Genomic DNA, 13,063 nt, shown 5'->3' with positions numbered 1-13,063 from the left:
CTGCCTGAGGAGCCCTTGGCTGGAAGCCACGTGTTGGCAGCACTTCTTTTCACCCCCTTGGGACTGATTTGCTCGTTCGTTTTCTAGCTCCGTAAAGGAAACCTAGATAAGGGATGGTCACCTCTAGCTTTTCTCTAACAGAAGCATGCAAAGCTACGAGCAGGGCTCCAGTTCCGGCTCCCCACCAAATCTGATACGTCGTAAGCTTACCACCAGTCAGTTTTAAAGACTGTATTTTGTATGGTCCTCTCTAACTGGTGTGCCTTAAGGAAGTATATCATTTAATCTGCCAAGATTTCGGGATTCCCTAGATCTTAGGGTTCTCGATTTCTAATTTATTTCCAATGTGTCTGAGAACATGATTTGTAGTGTTTCAGTACTTGAGTGCTTATGGAGCCCATGTTATGGCCCAGAATATCTTCCTGAATGTTCCATGCCACAAGGAAAAAAAAGTTAACTTTCCAGCAGCAGTTAGGTCGTGTAGTCTATAATTGGGAATGTTCTGGAAGGCTGGCGCCCTGGGGGCCCTTCTATCCAGATTAAGTGTGTCACTGAGATCTTGTATGTAATTGCCGGTGAGGTGAGCCTGTGTCCCTGGGATGGGACCTTGACAAGAGCTTCTCAGATTTCTCAGAGATTCTTCACTGGAGTGTCAGGGCGGCTGCCCAGATCCCGGCTCCAGCGGAGGCCTCGGCTCCGGGAAGCTGTGAGCCTCCGTATCCGCCTGCCTCCCCAGGTTTTGTGGGGACAGTTTGCCCCGTGACCTCAATTCTCTGATGGTTGGAAGAATGGTTGGTCTCCCTTCGTTGAGCTTTTCTCTTGTGAATGCAGGAGAGGTGATCTCTAAACTCCATCCAGGTGAGACCACAACCGGAAGCATTTTCATCTTTTATCCTGACACTTCATGGACGGTAGCTGTTTCCTCTGCAGATGGTTCTCTTCCCCACCCCAACCCCCACGTTTGGCAGAGGGAAGAGATGCGTCGAGGGAGTCATGGTGCTTGAGGAAAGTGGGATGCTACCCAGCGCTCGGGGATCCGTCACATCCTCAAGGGAAAGCTTTCCTTGTTTGCCCTGCCTACACTCTAGGTGAGGTGTGTCTGGAGGAGATTTCCCTAGGACTTTCAAGCAAAAAAAAGAAAGAAAGAAAGAAAGAAAGAAAGAAAGAAAGAAAGAAAGAAAGAAAGCAAAAGAAAAGAAAAGAAAGGCTCAGCCAGGTCCTGGGTGGGTGAGAAGCAGCCTTTCCAATTGGCAAGGAAGAGACTCCCTGCCTCCCCGTCCCGGGGCCTGTTATATCCTGGGCCGGGCCGCATCCCTGAAACTGAAAACACACCTTTACTCATTGGGGGTCAGACCTTCTAGCCCTGCTCCCGCAGCTGGGCCCCAGGAACCTTGAAACAGCGGTGTCTGGCTTCCCAGGCCAGCACCCAATCCGAGTGACAGCTTCTGGGCAATGGACCCACAGATCACAGGCTCGGGAGACTAGTGCAAACTAGAACGAGGCTTTATTTGAAGAAATGGAGAGACTCCGAGGTTCTGGGAAGAACGTGGGGAGAGGGGAGGGGTCACCTGTATGCAGCACCGTGGGTCCTGTGTGCCGCAGGACCGGTGGCCAAAGGGACACGGGCCTCCCTGTACCGTCCTGAGGCCTGCGGCCATTCGCTTGACACAATAACCTCGAGCCCCCCAGCTTTGGGCAAAACTACGGGGCAGGGATTGGGACTGTTCCAGAATGCTGGCGCCCAGGGTGCCCTGTTTCGCTCCAGGACCGCAGAGGTCGGGGCTAGGCTCGCGTTTCCCCTTCCGCACGAGGCCCACAGCGGTCCAGCCGGGAAGGAAGGGGAACACTGGCCACTTGTCCAGGAAGCTCTTGGCTCAGGCCAGCATTTGCCTCTTAGAGACCAGGAGAGTGGCTCGTGATGTGGAGGAGGGGGACGCGTTGCACGGCACAGCACTTTTGGCTCGGTCAGGCCCTGGGCAGGGGACAAGGGGGTCCTCCTGGCGAGGCTGCTCGGGGCTGCACTCAGCGCCGAGTCGGGGCCGCTAGGAGGGGAGGCCAGGAGGTCCCCGTCCCCCGCGGGCAGCCATGCTGGCCCAGGTGCGGCGATCTGGGCCAGACCGCGGGGGCCTCGCACTGGGCAGGTGCCTGGGGGTGGGACCGAAGGAAGGGGCACTCGTGGCTCCAGACGCGGGATTGTGTTTGGCGCTGGTTCCAGCGGTCCACGAGGCGCTGTTCCGGCAAGGGCGGCCCCCAGTGATCGGGCCCAGGCTTGCCCCGGAGCGGTGCGTGCCGCTCGGGGTCCCGCTGTTTCCCGCTGTAATGCCCAGAGCTCCAAAGCTGCAGCTCAGATCTGCGACATCATCTCCTCTCCCCAAACCCGCGGGCACTGCCGAAACCCACGAGCTGACGGCGGCTGGGTTTGAGCCGCGCGCAGCTGGGCCAGGCCGCCGGTGGTGGCTCACAGCCCTGGTCACTATGGCGCCGGGCACGTGGGCGGCAGCTGCGAAGCCAGGGGCGGTGGCCGTGCCAGGCGGCGACACAGCTGGGGTGGCAGCCAAGCCTGGCTGGGTGCTGGCATGGGTGCCCCGGGTGGAGGACGTGGGGAAGGAGCACACGAAAGCCACCCGTGGGGCGCTGACCAAGCGCCCAGGGCCTGGACTGGGGCTGGAGCCCCAGCGGCTGGCTGTCCATACTCCAGAGAGTCGTGAAGGGTGGTGGCTCCGTGCCTCTGCCCGTCAGCGGCCCCGAATGGGGGCCGCGCCGTGGCTCCCCGGTTACCTCCGGGAAGTTTCCCCATGGGGCTGGGGTCCCGGGGCCTCAGGGCAGGCAGGCCAGGGGGCACTGTGACTGAGGCCATGCTATCCCTGGAGGGCATCAGAAGGGCCTGGGCAGATGGGAAGAAGCTCCCACCGGAGCCCGGGGGAGACCCCAAGAGGGGAGGCTGGGAAGGTGGGGTGCAGTCCATGGGGGTGACCTGGGTGTCAGGGGCTGGCTGGGGAGCCAAGCCGGCCGAGGTGCTGCTAGAGGGGCTGGAACCGACCGCAGAAATGATTGAAGCAGGGCCACTAGGACCCCTGGGGGGAGGGGAGCTCTGGGAGGGGAGGGCCCGAGAATCTACGCACATGGGGCTGGGCGACTCCATTCTGGAGGTGCTGGGAGCGGTGGGGAAGGCACACCTGGCACCAGCTACCGCTGTGCCCGAGGCCTCGGCTTGTGAGGAGCCTCTGCCCTCATCCCCTACCCCCCGTTCAGAGGGGCAGCCCCGATGGGCTTCACCATGAAGGGGGCAGGGCCGTGGCAGCAGCTGAAGGAGCGGGCCAGCCAGGAGCTGGGCTTGTCCTTGCACAGCCCAGGCCTGGTGCAGAGCAAGGAGCAGGAGTGGAGGGGCTTGGGGACCGGGCACACAGGTCTGACCTGCCTGATCCTGGGAAGGAGGCAGAAAGCGGCAAGGGGAACGGGGCTGGGGGCAATGACGGCGCGCAGGTGCCAGGGAGGGCATCCGACGGGGAGGAGTGGGGGGCCTGGTGAGCGGGGCGTCCCCGGACCCAGAGGCTGCCCAGAGATAGCCCCTGCAGCAGGAGCCTGGAGCACCAGGGGGCTCAGGGTATCCTGCTCTCCCCCGCAAGGCTCCCACTGTGCATTCAGGCCAGGGGCCGGAGGGACGGCTCACAGGGGAAAAGCCCCTGAGGCAGGCAAGGCCGAGGAAGTGGAAGGCCACCTGGGGCCACTGCTGCAAGGGGCTTCTGGGTCCCCTCGCAAGGCACTGTGGATGCGCTGGAGGGCGGCTTTCTTCTCCCGGTCGAGGTCCTCGGCAGTGACTCGAAAACCCAGCTCAGGGGGTGGCGGCAGCCTCAGGGGGTTCCCTCCCCTGCGTGGCAGCAGAGGAATCTTGTGTTTTCAGGGCCTGGAACAGTCCGCTGCGGGCAAGCGGTTCCTGTGGGTTGGTTTCTGCCCGCTGGCGGCATGGGCATCCTTCTCCAGCTGGCTCTTCCTCTGGCAGAGCGCAGACGCTCCAGCGGGACACCAGGGGTCTTCTTGGCTGCCTTCCTTTGGGGTCCTCTCGGCTGCCTTCCTTTGGGGGCTGTCTTCCTTTGGCTTGTGGCCAGACCCCTCCTCCTCTGCACCCCCGGGAAGCCCCTGGCGGAGCTGTAGGGGCTTGTGATGCCATTTGGCATGGGGCAGGAACTCCTACGAGAGGTGGGGGACTTCTTGGTCGTAGTGTCTTCTGACCTGTCCCGGGGGAGGGTTCTCCGCAGAGGCCCAGGCCTGGGCACAAAGGAAGAGAGGCCTCCCTGGACGCCCAGGGGCCTAAATGCCGGCTGTGCGGCCCCAGCGCCTTTAGGGTCCCTTCTCGGAGCCTCTTGCCGCTCTGTGAGCGCGGGGTCTTCCTCCAGCGGCGCCGTCCCTTTGTTGCTCTCCCCGGGAGCGACATCTTGGAGCCTCCTGGGTGCTGAGGGTTGGCACCCGGGTGACAGCCCGCTGCTGCAGCACACAGGGGGTGAGTGTGTCCACGACGGGCAGGCCGCGGCAGGACACTTGTGCTCTGGGAGCTGACAGCAGCGCCTCCTGCGGGCGGGCCCGCGGGCACATGCAGGTGAGGAGCCCCAGAACGGAGCGCAGGGCCTGAGGGATCATGGAATACCTTCTGGGAGATGCTAGGACAGAGCGCGGACGCAAGGTCGCGGGATACTTGTAGGGTGGCCTGCGAGCGGACCCCGGGGCATGGACGGCCGGGCGACCCGTGCGGGCCAAGAGGAGTCCGCGGGCAGAGTGAGCGTGCTGGGGGCGGCCCAGCCCTCCTGGCAGGTGCGGACCCCCCAGCGCCCGGGGCGGGGGGAAGGGGCAGAGCCGGCCCAGGGAGGTGCCCATAGAGCACGCGGGTCAGGGCGGACGCTGTGGACCGGGAACTGGGCTCACAGCCCTCTCCTTCGGCCGCCAGCTGGGCGGCAGAAGGCCAGGAACGCAGCGTGGGGTCTGTTGCCAGGGCACAGCTTTGGAACTTGGCAGCGAGCGGAAAAATGGGCGCGCGTTCGCGAGGCCCGTGAGGCCGGGGAGGCCCGGGCGCGCGCCCGGATTCGGATGGGCCGGCGCCTGAGCGCGGGACCCCGGGCTGCAGAGGTGCTGCGGAGGTGTGCGCGACCCCGCCCCCCACCCTCAGGGATTCCCAGACGTCCCGGGCTTGGAGCGGGAGCTGAGGAAGAGGAAGGGAGGGGCAGGAGGCGGCCCGTCTGCCCTGGCCACGCCCAGAGCCCTCACGTCCCTGAGCCACTGTGATGGCCGCGCGCCTGCCAAGCCTTCAGGTGGGTTCGCGGGGCCGGATGCCTCGTCTCTTCCCTTGCGAAGCGCTCCGGTTTCCTTCTTCTCTGAGTGGAAGGCCCTGGGGTTCTGGGTGGCATCCCGGACGGTGGACTCACGGTGTTGTACGACTCCGGCCTCTAGCAGATGCTCTGAAGATACGGTTCTTCTGCTGTTGTCTCAGTGATCGAGCAGCGCGGTTGAGGTCCAAGTGCGCCTTCCGTCTCGCCTTCTGTCCGCAAGTCTGGCTCCCGCCCCTCGTGCCGCCCTCGCTGTGCTCTTTGTGGGCGCCGGGGGCACACTCATGCCTGGGGGGTTCCTCTGGAGGCGAGTCTCTCGTCTACCCTCCCGGTAGATACCGACGTCCAAGAATCCGTTGGCAGAACTTTCCCCGCTTTCTGACAGCACCCATGTGGAGCTTCCTTGGGCCAGCCCCCAAAGCACCCACTGAAACCCAAAGTGCTGTCGTTTCTTTCTAAACGCCTCTCACGGAGACCCCACCGGTCCCCCCCGGTGTGTGGGGGTCCACACCGGAGCGGGCGGTAACACACACACACACACACACACACACACACACACACACACCCGCCCCAGGCTCAGCTGCACGTGTGGTCCTGGTGGCCTCTGGCCTCTGATCTTACACCGCTGCTGCTGATGGGACCCGGATTCTCACCGCTGACTGTGGCAGCCACGGTGCCAAGTTCCTCACGTATATTAATGCCTATCCCGTCCTCACACCCACGTTCGGAAGGACCGACTCTTATCTCCCCTGCTCTGTAGTCGGGGAAGCTGAGACACGCCGACAATTAACCGCCTGTGCTGGGTCACCCATCCGTTAGGCTGGTGCCAGCTTGGGTCCATGCTGTGAGCTGGGTCACCTTGGACCTGGCTAGACCTCGGGCCCTGCCCTGCCCTCACGGTTGTAGATCTTAGAGCTTGCTGGGCAAGGGCGGCAAGGGGGAGAAGGCGCCGAGCAGTCCCCGCGTCAGGCCTGGGGCAGGAGCGGTGCCTGTTCCCTGGGCCCTGGCCCCGACCCTGGAAGCTGTGTTTGCAGTGCGGCCCATAGGGCCGGGTGCACCCCTGAACCCCACGGGGCCCGCTCTCATCCCTTTCCCAGGAAGTAGGACTTGGGGTTAAGGATGCTGGCCCGACGGGGCAAGAAAGGCGGCCCAGGCTGTGTACACTCAGGGGCCAAGAGATGACCCTTTCTGCCCTGGATGCAGTGGCGGGTGGCTGGGAAAGAAGCAGGGAAGGCAGAGCACTGCAGGGGGAGGTGGGAAGGGAGAGGAACAAAGAAAACACGCACACGCACACACGCACAGGCACGCACACACACGCAAGGGAAGTAGGAAGGAGGGGAGGAGGAGAGACCCACGGATACAGCGAAGCCATCTAGATGCTGACCTCTCCCACTGGCTCCGCATCCTGTCCTCGGTGGCAGGTCACACACTCGTCAGTCCCCTCCTCATCTCCATAGCAGCCCAGGTGGCTCTCTGCTCCTGCTGGCACGAGTGGGTGGGATCTACTGGCCCCGGGGCCCGGGGCTGGCACAGACCTCGGGGAACCTGTGCCTGGTACCAGCTCTTTCATCCACCCAGGGCCCCCAAACCACACCAGGGGCACACAGAGAAACTGCAAGCAGTGACTGCTCCCAGGGTCACAAAGACGCTGCTGGGGGCTCGGGACGTTGAAAACTTGGCCTGGGAATAGAATTTCTTTCCCTGGCGGTTTGCTGCTGAAAATGATCCCCCTAGGCCAGTAGCGAGCTGTTTTCTTGATAGGGCACCTCCCTGGCTTCCCTGCCAACCTTTGTCCCAGGCTTTACAAGTTGCTCTTCCAAACCTCATCGTGACACTGTGTCAACAACCTTCCCTCTCCTCTGCGACATGCGGCTTGCTCTCCCACCACCTAAGACAACCGTCATTCCAGGGTCCTCGTGTGGTTGAGCCACAGATGTGATCTGGCCAGGCCTCATTTTCCAGAGGGTGAAGGAAGACTGGCGCGTTGACCAGGGCTCTCTGACATGCCGGTGACAGTATTAACCCCAATAGCTACAACTTGTCAGGCACTGACCATGTATCAGTCCTTATCACAGATCAGCTCCTGAAACCTGCACAGGACCCTAGGATGGAAGTTCCCATCCTCCGCGTGAAGACATGGAGTCTCAGAGAGATGGTCGGATCTGTTTGGAGCCACGCAGCCCTGGACACAGGACAGGCTGTTCTTGGAACCCAGCTTCCCAGATTCCAAATGCCAGAGGCTTGACCACTACACTGTCCTTCTTCCCAAGGCGGTTGCTATTTCTTGAGCTCCTGCTGTGCGCTGGGCCCTGGGCAAGGATTGGAGAGTAGGGAGATGAGGACGACAGACCCATTCTCGGGGTGCTTCGTTACGCGTGCTCTCCACGGGAACCTCGACGATGAGCCGATGTGTCCCCAGCACCGAGCACGGAGCTTGGCACGTTGTAGGGCCTCTCCACTCGTGGTAACTGAATACACGTTGAACTGCTGCAAGTCATACAAGAATCAGCGGGTCAGCCTTCGGATTATTTTCTTTTAGTCCAGAGAAAGGAAGGACGCAAGGGAGGAAGGCCTCGTACCCTGGTGATCTCACGCTTGTCTCACCAAGGCGTTTATCAAAGGTCCCCCGTCTTAGGGTCGTTGGCTCAGCCACACTCGCTACCCCCCGAGGTCCCTCCCAGTCCCGCGGTGCTGTGCTTCTGTGTAGCGGTGGCCGAGGGACTGTCTTCTCCGGGGGACCTGCTTAGGGATTTGCTGCCTCGTTCACACATGTTTCTTAATATCTTGGGACTGTGTTTCCCTTGATCCTGTATGTGCAGCGCCTAGCACCGTGCCTGGGAGCGGCTCCACATCCAGGCTTCCAGAGTTCTGCCCGGGGAACTGGTTTTGAAGACACTTGTGGGTGGGGACAGGGGAGACTTACCTTTTCTTTGTACCTCCTCTTTAGTCTAGTCTTTTTTTTTTCTTTTAAAGCTTTTATGTTTAAATAATCTCTACACCCAATGTGGGGCTCAAACTTACAAGTCCAAGATCAAGAACCACCCCGCTCCACCTACTGAGCCAGCCCGGTGCACCTAGACTCTAAGTCATTTTGAAGGAAACATTGTTTCTTAAAAACCCTCTTTCTTCCTCTCCTCTCCCCGGGGGCTGCCCTGCCCAGCAGGAGGCCCCATGGAGCCCAGGAGCACGACTGGAAAGGTTGTGTCCGGTGTGGACCGCTTGGACCACAAAGCTAACTATGCAAACATACCTTCCATCATTTTCCATCTTTTAGATAAGATCCCCCTTACCAATTCCATCAATAGACCAGTGAGTAGCTTGATTTTATTTACTTGATCACGAATGTCCTCTATAGATTGGGACACCCCGCGAGAGTTATCTGTAGCGTTAGGACAACACACGTGAGGAAAGTCCCGCATCTCGTGCGGCGCAGCGATAGTAGATAATTGATAGTGGCCCGGGTTTTGAGAAGTCCCTCTCTGACACCACCTGATTTTTGATGAAGCGCATCTAGTGCCTGGGAAGCATCATCTAGAGCTCTGTGGAGTATACACACGGTTCGGCTTCTTGCGTGTTACAGTCATAGCGTAAGTCCCGGGAGTCCCACCAAAGAGGCAGCCAAGCCTATTGTTTCGATTTTTCTGAAGCTGACCTCACGTTCTCTAGCTTAGGCAAAAAAACACTTAAAGACAGTCAGAACTAGGACTTAACGTTTGCAAAGATGGGTTCCTGAAACACAATTTCTCTCTATAATAACCCTCATTTTCAGAGGCAGCCAAATCAAGACTAATTTGCTTGCAAAACAAGTCCAATTTAACAAACTCGGCCTAGTCATTTACACAAGCTCAGCAAGACTAGTGATAGACCATAGAGAGATCTTTTAAAACCTGCTTTGCTGGAACTCTGTATAAGGCATCTGTAGGTTGAACTTTTAGTAGCCTCTCCAGGCCGGAAGCTTCACCAAGGAGTTGCCATCAGACATGCCTGCGATACCTGGAGATTTGGGCAGAGGAATTTCTCTTCACCAGGTCCCCGATATGTCCTGAGGTTCCTGCCCCTGCCGGGAAGTGGCAGTCTCTACTCACCTGCTCAGGCTGCTGGGAACTCTGTAAGCAAGGTATTGGGCCAACATTTCCAAGGGGCTGTACGGCTCCAGGTTTTATAAAGTCAACCTCAGTTCCTTCAAGCTGTTTGGTCATATCTGAGTCTATGCGTGCATGTCTCCCTCGATTATGACATTCCAGTCAATGCCTTGGTAAAATCACCAGAGTTTCTCATGGTGCCAGTGACAAGGGGGAGAGATTCTTACTGAACTTATGCAAACGAGCACAGCTTTAGGCAGTTCTGGAAATTCCCACCCATTGCAGCTTAGGATTCTAAAGGTATCAAAAACCTGTATTTCCCCTAAAAGTCCTATTGATGAGTCTTCTTGAAGATGAAAGTCATTTTGTAAAATGACAAAAAACTAAAATGCAACTGACCAGGAAATTCAACTGTTTCTGTGACATAGAACATTTTAATAATTAGAATGTTAAGTGATGGCCTTACTACCAAAACATATTAAAACTTTAGGAATTGCATATCATCTCTAGATGAGTGACAGCATTGACCCAGACAACATAACCTAAGGCTTATCATTATTGGTTTGAGGGTGCTTTCCAGGTAACTTACCATACCAAATAAACATGCTTGATTGATCCAAAAAAGAAAAAACAACTTTTTATTTACATTTTCTTGCCAAGAGGTGACCATTAATTCGAGAAAACTTTGTCATTTTTTTTTGAACTGAGAGAAAGCAGAATTTTAACCTTCTACCACTGTACGTTAATAAACCCAATCATTGCAATGTTAGTCCATTCTGACCACGTCTGAAATTTTTTTCCAAAATTTCCCTTTATAAACCTTCTATAACATTCCTTTGTATTTAGATGTTGTCCCAAGCCTTTTTTTTTTTTTTTAAACAACCAGTCTTACTTAGGAGAAAATTGCCTTTTTTTTTTTACCTTTAACAATAATATATTCCCATTCCTTACATCTTTCTCACATATCTCCTACTTTTCTACATAGAGAGTTGCTTTTTTACTTATTTTTCTAAAAGATTTTATTCGTTTATTTGAGAGAAAGAGAGAGTACAAGCAGGGGGAGAGGCAGAGGGAGAGGGAGGAGCAGACTCCCTGCTGAGCTGAGAGCCTGACATGGGGCTCCATCCCATGACCTGGAGATCACGACCCGAGCTGAAGGCAGACGCTTAACCATCTGAGCCACCGAGGGGCTCTCCCGCGTGCGTGTGCGAGCGCGCGCGGGGCCGCTCCCTCGTTGTTGTGTGCGTCTCCCGAGGGGCTTGGGGGGCGCCCCCACGCGCCCTGCTTCCCCGTGCGGCGCGAGCGGCTGTCGGCCCGCCCGCTCCCGTCCCGAGTCGCCGCTGGTGGCGGTGTTGCCGGGCACGGGTCGGGCCGCTCTCGCCTGGGGGCCCTTCCTCAGGGTCGCGACTGCCGGGGATGGACTGGACGGATGGAGGTTCAGACGGGGCCCCCCGCGGCGGGGGGTTCACGTGGGGTTGGGCCCCAGCGCTGTGGGTCCCGGTTCGCGGGGAGGCTCGCCAAGGGTGCTGAGGCCGGCTGGCGTCCTGGGCGTCGCGGGACCGCTCTCGTGCAGAGTTGCTTTTTTATTTCCATCAGTCTTCATTACACTTACCAGAATTCTGCACTCCTAGGGTCGCCTGGGTGGCTCAGTTGGTTAAGCGACTGCCTTCGGCTCAGGTGATGATCCTGGAGTCCCGGGATCGAGTCCCGCTTCGGGCTCCCTGCTCGGCGGGGAGTCTGCTTCTCCCTCTGACACTCTTCCCTCTCATGCTCTCTATCTCTCATTCTCTCTCTCTCTCAAATAAATAAAATCTTAAAAAAAATTATTCTGCACTCTTAGAACCCTTGGGGTTCAGTGAAAACTTAAGTAGTAACTAATTGTAAACTGTTGCACCAGAACTCTTTAGACAGCGAAGTTATGAGTCAGTTAAGCAAAACACATGTTGACCAACAAACTCCAATATTTTTAGTTTCTCTCTCTCTTTTTAAGATTGATTTATTTGACAGAGAGGGATGCAGCGAGAGAGGGAACACAAGCAGAGGGCAGGGGAGAGGGAGAAGCAGGCCTCCCGTGGAGCAGGGAGCCCGACGCCGGGTGGGCTCCATCCCAGGACCCCGAGATCATGACCCAAGCCACAGGCAGATGCTTAACCACTGAGCCACCAGGCGCCCCGAATGCTTTTAGTTTCCTTGAAATAAGAAGTCAAAAGCACAAGCCTATGTCTAGTAATCAGTGCTTTAGTACTTTATCCTGTTTGGAGAAGACCTAGATGTCCATTGACTTTAATCCCAACCTATTACCCAAGCAAAACTTGAAGGTTTCAAGTCACGACAGCCTTGCAAAGCTATCTTAATGATTACCTGTGAGAACGTTGAGACGGAAAATTAACCATCGCTTTACGTTATCTTTCTGTTAAGAGATCGCCACAGAGAAAACAGGAGCTCATGTGACCTTCAGGAAATCTTGGTAGCCTAAGCTTCACGTTTACTGCCCATCACTTCAAAGACGTGTTTACCTTAATTACACCCACAAACTCAAATTAGTTTATATACCAAATTATATTTCCCCTGGATTTTCTTTTAGCAGTCCATCGGTTTGTTTCCCATCGTCAATTTTTCCCGGAGACCCTGGTGGGGAAATCTGCAGGGGGCTGTGTGTGCAGGGGGCACCTGAGGTGGTGCAGGAAGAGGAAGGGGGGGAAGAGGGGGAGGCAGAAGAGGCAGAGTGGGGCCAGAAGGCAGACAGAGGAGATTCCCAGTCCTAAAGCCTGCCAGCTGGGACAGATGAGCAGACGCAGAATTTGGGTCACTTGGCTTTTCACCAAAGCGGGATTAGGCAGTCCATGTCTGGTGGGAGAAGACAGGGGACTTCCGTGAAACAAAGGGAGTCGGCGGCTGCTTCGGACTGTTCCGCAAAGTCCCCGTCCTGAGGGAGACTAACCAGAGACAGTTGGTTTTAATTGTGGACGTTAAGCCAGATGTGAGGGAGAAGCCCCCGCATCTCTTAGGAGGAACAGTGAGAGAAACAGTAGAGCCAGCATCCCCTTTGCTAGTAGGGATGGTGTGTGTTTCCTCCAGCAACCTGGGTTTATTCTGAGGAAGTCTACTTAGACAATCATCATCCAGTAAGCCAGGAGGGGGTTTACTAGCCAGGCACGGTCGGGAAACACATCCTGCAGGAGGCCCTTAGGCTGGGGTCCGGATTGTACAGCCCTGTTTTCTGCAGAAGACATCTAACTGATAGATCCCCCTGAGGCCAAGCAGTGTTACTGGAGCTCAGTCTTTTCTGAAATGTCAAAGTCCGAATTGTTTTTCGTGGTTAAGAGGCATCCCGAGGGAGAGTCCTCGGGAACTGAGGAAGAGAGGGAAGGTCCGTTACCAACAATCCCGCCCCCGCCCACTCCCAGGTGGCGTCCCGCGCAGGATCCGTTGCAGGTTCCTGGTGTCCGAGGGACCCGAGGCACCGCAAGCACCCACACAACACAATCGTTGTGACCACCGCTACTGTTAAAAGCCCTACAGGAGGGATGCTGGTGTCCCGCCCCCCATGGCCTCCTAGCTTACAGATGGGTGCCTGGCATGTGGACCGAAATACCGTGCCTTGGAGGTCCCGCCAGAAGGGTTACGAACGTCTTCTTTTCCTTGTCTTGAAGAACCCACAGTTTT

At 57.2% G+C, this 13,063-nt stretch overlaps 1 pseudogene; it reads right to left on the bottom strand.

The window, feature by feature from the left end:
- Nucleotides 1-2,042: 2,042 nt before the first annotated feature.
- On the bottom strand, nucleotides 2,043-4,635 carry LOC148163326 (uncharacterized; annotated as a pseudogene).
- Nucleotides 4,636-13,063: the final 8,428 nt, after the last annotated feature.

The sequence above is a fragment of the Eumetopias jubatus genome, unplaced genomic scaffold, assembly GCF_037043125.1.
Source record: "Eumetopias jubatus isolate StellerSeaLion01/CBP00866 unplaced genomic scaffold, mEumJub1_p1.0 scaffold_10, whole genome shotgun sequence".
Taxonomy (NCBI): domain Eukaryota; kingdom Metazoa; phylum Chordata; class Mammalia; order Carnivora; family Otariidae; genus Eumetopias; species Eumetopias jubatus.
Note: the sequence above shows the minus strand (reverse complement) of the source record. Positions and strands in the feature narration are given on the sequence as shown.